Below are 5,504 nucleotides of genomic sequence, written 5' to 3'. Positions count from 1 at the left end.
TTTTTGTAATTATCAGCAAAGAGGAATCAGAAATTAAATTAAGAATATAATTCCATTCACAAAATAATAACAATAAAATACTTATGAATAAAAATTTAAAAAGAAATGTGTATTGGTGTATTAAAAATAATAAAACTTTTACTGTCACTGTATCACTGTCATCTGTTGTTCATCGATTGCCTCGAGCAGACCCCAGTAACGTCTCCTTCGTCCTAGCCCTGAGATTTTAAAAAGTCCCATATTTGAGGATCTTTCAGAGTCAGGAGAATGAGACCCATCATTGTTACTGGTTTTTGGCATATTGAATACGCCATGGGGAGTTTGCCAGGATATCCACGTGTGGGCAGGATACTTTTGGTAGCCCCCCCAGGTTCTCCAGAGTAAGAATTAGATGATAAGATGTCGTGTGGCCGCAATCGCAGCCATACACGGCACCAGGGGCAGTTGGTGGGTGTAACGCCTACATACTGGAAGATGGGGATCTGGGTGGAGGAGGCCCCAGTCCCAATCCAAGCAGGCTTGGAGATCTACACTGTGTAATCCCATCAACGGCCAAGACCCAGAGACTATAAAACCCTGCTCCCAGAAGAGAGCAGCGCAGAGCCTCCTGCCTCCGCGCCTGGCTGTCCTCACCTGGGCCCCTTGGAGGAGGGAGGAGTTTCCCTCCTCAACCCGAGCAGAGCCCTGGCAGCTGAAGACCTCCGGTTCCAGCCACAGCCATACTTAAGACCACTCTCCACACTTTCGGATGAGCCTCACGCATGAAGGAACTGGTAGAGGAATCCAGGTGTGCGGGACCCGGGGCATAGAATAAAACTTTATTGAGAGAAATTTTGGAAGATGCAGGTATATATAGCATTACAGGAGGATGGATTGAAAGACATAACATGCAAATAAAGTGAAGTTTTATTTCAGAGTTTTTTTTCTCAGAAATTTCTTCTATCTTTTATTTCATTTAAGTTACACGTGCTTGGGGCTGGAGCAATGGCACAGCAAGTAGGGTGTCTGCTTTGCACGCGGCTGACCCAGGTTTGATTCCTCTGCCCCTCTCAGAGAGCCCGGCAAGCTATCAAGAGTATCCTGCCTGCACGGCAAAGCCTGGCATGCTACCTATGACATATTTGATATGCCAAAAAGCAGTAACAACAAGTCTCACAATGGAGACGTTATTGGTGCCTGCTCGTGCAAATCGATGAACAATGGGAGGACAGTGCTATGGTGCTACACGTGTTTGAGCCTTTCCCCAATTCGATCTGGATTAAAAGCATCATGGTCTGAAAAGACAGTAGAGACAAGTTTTATCATTTTCATTTTGTGGAGATATGTTTTGTGACCCAGCATGTGATCTATCTTGAAGCATGTCCCGTGTGCTGTGAAGAAGAATGTGTGTTGAGCTTCTTGGAGATGAAAGACCTTATATGTGTCTGCTAGGTCCGTGTGTCCTATTTCTTCCTCCAATGCAGTTTCCTGCTTGAGTTGTTGTTTGCTTGATTTGTCAAAACAGTGATTGAAAACTGTTAAAGTCTCCTTCTAACATTTTGTTCTTGTCAATATCTTCCTTTATATTTGCCAGCAATTGTTTTAAGTATTTTATTTCCCATCACTGTGAATATATTTTTAAGCAAACAGCTATTATTTTTATAACAAAAAAGCAAAATTTCTCATTTTCTATTCTTGAAATTGACTTTAGTGTTTCCTGGTGGAAACTTTTTCTGTATCCTCTAAAATATGAACTTCTATTTCTGAATAGGAAAAAGAATCCATTTCCAGATGAGTTGTGCTATTTGATCATCCTTTTGGGCTTCAGACTTTTCTTTGCCAACTTTAGCTAGTGTAGCATAAATCTTTCCTCTGTAATATTCATGAATGACATGAGCTCCTACATCTCTAGAGTGTTTCCAAGCCAAGTCAGAACCAGGAGCTACTCTTCTGGAACACCAAGAAAGAGCACTCTGAATGTCGGTTTTCACCATGCTTTCTCTATTGACTCTACTATATAATCCCTTGCTGTGGTGCCCAGTCCCTGATCAGGGTTTATTATATTCCCAGGGTCACACAAAGCAAGCTGCACTTCCCACCCACTTGCTGGGTGAGATAGTGAGACAGTGAGCATCTCTCTGGAGCATGACACAGCAAAGCAGAAAGTGAGCAGTTGCAGGTGGAAAGAGCAGAAATCATTATGCTAAGGAGATAATAAATTTGGGATAAGTGCTAAATCCACTGCTTTTGTAAATCTATTCTGTTTCTATTATAACACACAACTTGTCCGAAAGCTACCCATTGAATAGGTAGTGTGGGGCTGTGATGACATAGAGAAGGAGGTGCTGATAAAATTATTCAATCTAGAAGGGTATGGCTTGGAAAGGCATCTTGCTCTCCAGAAAATGAGAGGGCGTGGTAACTGGATAGATTACAAATGGGGGAGATGCTGAGAAATAAGATAAGAATTCAAAATATTAAATGAAGGCTCAATAAGTCAGGATTTCTTGGGTTGCAAAGACACAGAAACTCAGTTCAACCTGACAGCTATAACAAATCTCTCCCAGGGAGAAGTAGAATAGTGTCGCTTTGGGTCATCACTCCATTCCTCAGCAAGTCACTGTGAAGAGGTGATGAACTCGGATTGGTCCAGAGTAGCAGGTGTCCCACCTCTCTGGAGCATTGAGGTAGGCTCAAAGATTCTCTTTTAGAGAAGCATCCCTCAACTGGATATCACCTGGTTCTCTGGACCCACAAGATATTCAAAGGGGGCCACAGGTAAAAATTATATGTAGGGATCCACATCTCTAGACTAGGAGTACAACAAGAAGGACACGGGTGGGGCAGATGGTTACAGGAAGGAAACAAAGCTGGAAGGGGCCCCAGTAGTAAAAAAGATTGAGAAACACTGCCTCAGACCATGTAGCATAACTATAGAATGCTCTTGTGCCATGAAATTAAAAATTTGAATATAGTTAACTAGAAATGAGATGCTTCTAGAGAAAGAGATTACTGGAGAAAGGTAGAGATGAGCACATTTCTGACTTCAGGGGGAGGATTTTCAGTTTGGTCAAGGACCTGTTAACATTAGACCCACTCCAAAAAAAGATGAAGTCTGATCTTGAAGTCAAAACCCAAAATCACTCCAAGATTTAAAAAATGTGAAATGTGTCCTTTTTAAAATTTAACTTTATGAATGGGGGTAAAGAGGAGGACACCTGGCTCAGGGCTCAGGCATCATTCCCAGTGGCACTTCACATAGTACATTGGATTGAAATCAGAACTCCAAGGATGCAAGGCATGTATTCTACCAAAAGCATAACTCTTTTCAACTTCAAAGGTAAAAATGTAAATTCAGGGAATTTTGTATCAGCAAAAGATGAATAAAAAAGACAAACAGTAACGACTAAACCCATAAGGCATACACAAAATAGACTGATAGTTTTCGTAAATGTGCTCCTTGCTGGTTCAAGTAGTAAAGTAAAGTAAGGTAAAGGCCCTCCCGTTGATCATCGATTTGCTCGAGCGGGCCCAGTAACGTCTCCATTGGAGACTTTGTTGTTACTGTGTTTGGCATATCGAATATGTCACGGGGAGCTTGCCGGGCTCTGCCGTGTGGGCGAGAAACTCTCGGTAGCTTGCCGAGCTCTCCGAGAGGGGCGGAGGAATCGAACTCGGATTGGCCATGTTGGCTGCGTGCAAGGCAAACGCCCTACAGCTGTGCTATCGCTCCAGTAATGACATAGAAATGACATGGTTTTGTAGAACGGAGCTAGAGATGGGGTTGGAAAATTATAGCCTATGGGCAATATCCAGTCTATCACTTGTTTTTGTACAACTCATGAGCTAAAAGAGGATTAAACAATTTCATATTTAAAAAATAAAGATTAACAATGTTTCATGACATGTAAAAATTGCATGAACTTCAAATTCTGATGCCCATAAAATAACATTTTTGGGTGGGGCCATTACTGGCAGTGCCCAGTGCTTACTCCTGGTTCTGAACTCAGGGATCACTCCTGGAAGTGCTTGGAGGACCATACGTGATGTTGGAGATTAAGCCAGGTTGGCTGCATTCAAGGAAAGTACCTAAACTCTCGTACTATTACTCTGGACCAGACCATACATTTTCACCAGAACTAGCCAGTCATTAGTTTGCATAGTTACTACTGTGACTACTTTTGCATTACAATAGCAGAGTTAAGTTTAAACAAAGATCAATGCTCACAAAACCTGAATCTTTAAGAATTTTTTTCAAATCCCTGAGTTAAATCTAATAGTGCCTTTTGTCTGTGAGGGTTTTGCTACCATACTTAAAATTATTGGGTAGCAAACGAACCACAAATCTGGTTAAAGTTTCAGCAGGAAATCTAGAAGCCAGAAAGAGAGTATAGTGGGGTTTCATCTCCACACTACATATGGTTCTGCCAGGAGTGATCCCAGAGCACAGAGCTAGGAGTAAGCTCTGAGAATCACCAGGTGTGGCCCCACAATAAAAAAGAAAAAAAGGAAAAGAAGTAAAATTATTGTGCAACACAGCATTAAAATGGATTCACCATACTAAACCAAAATGTTAGATAAGGAAGAAGAAAGAGGAGTTGCAGGCCAAAATACTTCAGGCAATTTTAGTTTTCATCCCAACTTGAAACTTGTAGAAATATTCTCTTTTTTAAAGGTGGAAAAAGAGCTGTTTGGATTTACTGACATCATGTTCCCTAATGATTGGTCCATCGGATTCAAAAGCTCCATCAACACTTTGATGTTCTGTCTCAGAGATGCAAAATCAAGAGGAAAATGCTGTACATAAAACAAACCTCCCATGTCCTAGAACAACCCTTCTTTTCCAAATTCAGTTCTTATTTTCAATTCCAAAAACAACACACAGGCCTTAGAAGGCACATGCTCACTCATGTTTATGCATGTGGCCCTGGAGAAGTAAGGATTTCAGATGCCTTTGATTATGAATTGGCTGAAGAAAATATCTACCCAAAGTTGCTTACTGAACAATCAGCTCTCCCTGCCCCCACCTCACCTCAAACCTACAGAAACCTCTATCCCACATCAATTTACAATGGAGCACTTGACATGACTTTATTGGTATATCTTTCTTATGCATTTGACCAATCAAAATGATAATTTAGACAAACTGGGGATAGCAGAATGCATTATCCAGCAATACCTCATTATTATGCAAAAATCAGATATTCACAGCAACTGTCTCATCTATTTATTGTTTGGTTACTCATCTGGAAATTTTAATACTTTCTTCAGGGGCAGGGACGGGCAATAAAAAAATAGACCTATATATCAAACCTTTAACTTTCAGCCATCATTGTGTGCCATAATACAGATGGAGTGGCTATCAACAAGCTTTACTGTGTTGGTTTATTTCCTTCAACAGAGAATGTGGATTTAAATGGGATAAAATATCAAAGTTGACTTCAGGCTGGAGGGTTCCATGAAACCTTCCAATTTCTTTGCAAGTGGACATAACTGGCTCAAAATCTGTCTCCCAAGGATTTCAC

Source organism: Sorex fumeus, unplaced genomic scaffold (assembly GCF_029834395.1).
Source record: "Sorex fumeus unplaced genomic scaffold, SorFum_2.1 ptg000081l, whole genome shotgun sequence".
Taxonomy (NCBI): Eukaryota; Metazoa; Chordata; class Mammalia; order Eulipotyphla; family Soricidae; genus Sorex; species Sorex fumeus.
Note: the sequence above shows the minus strand (reverse complement) of the source record.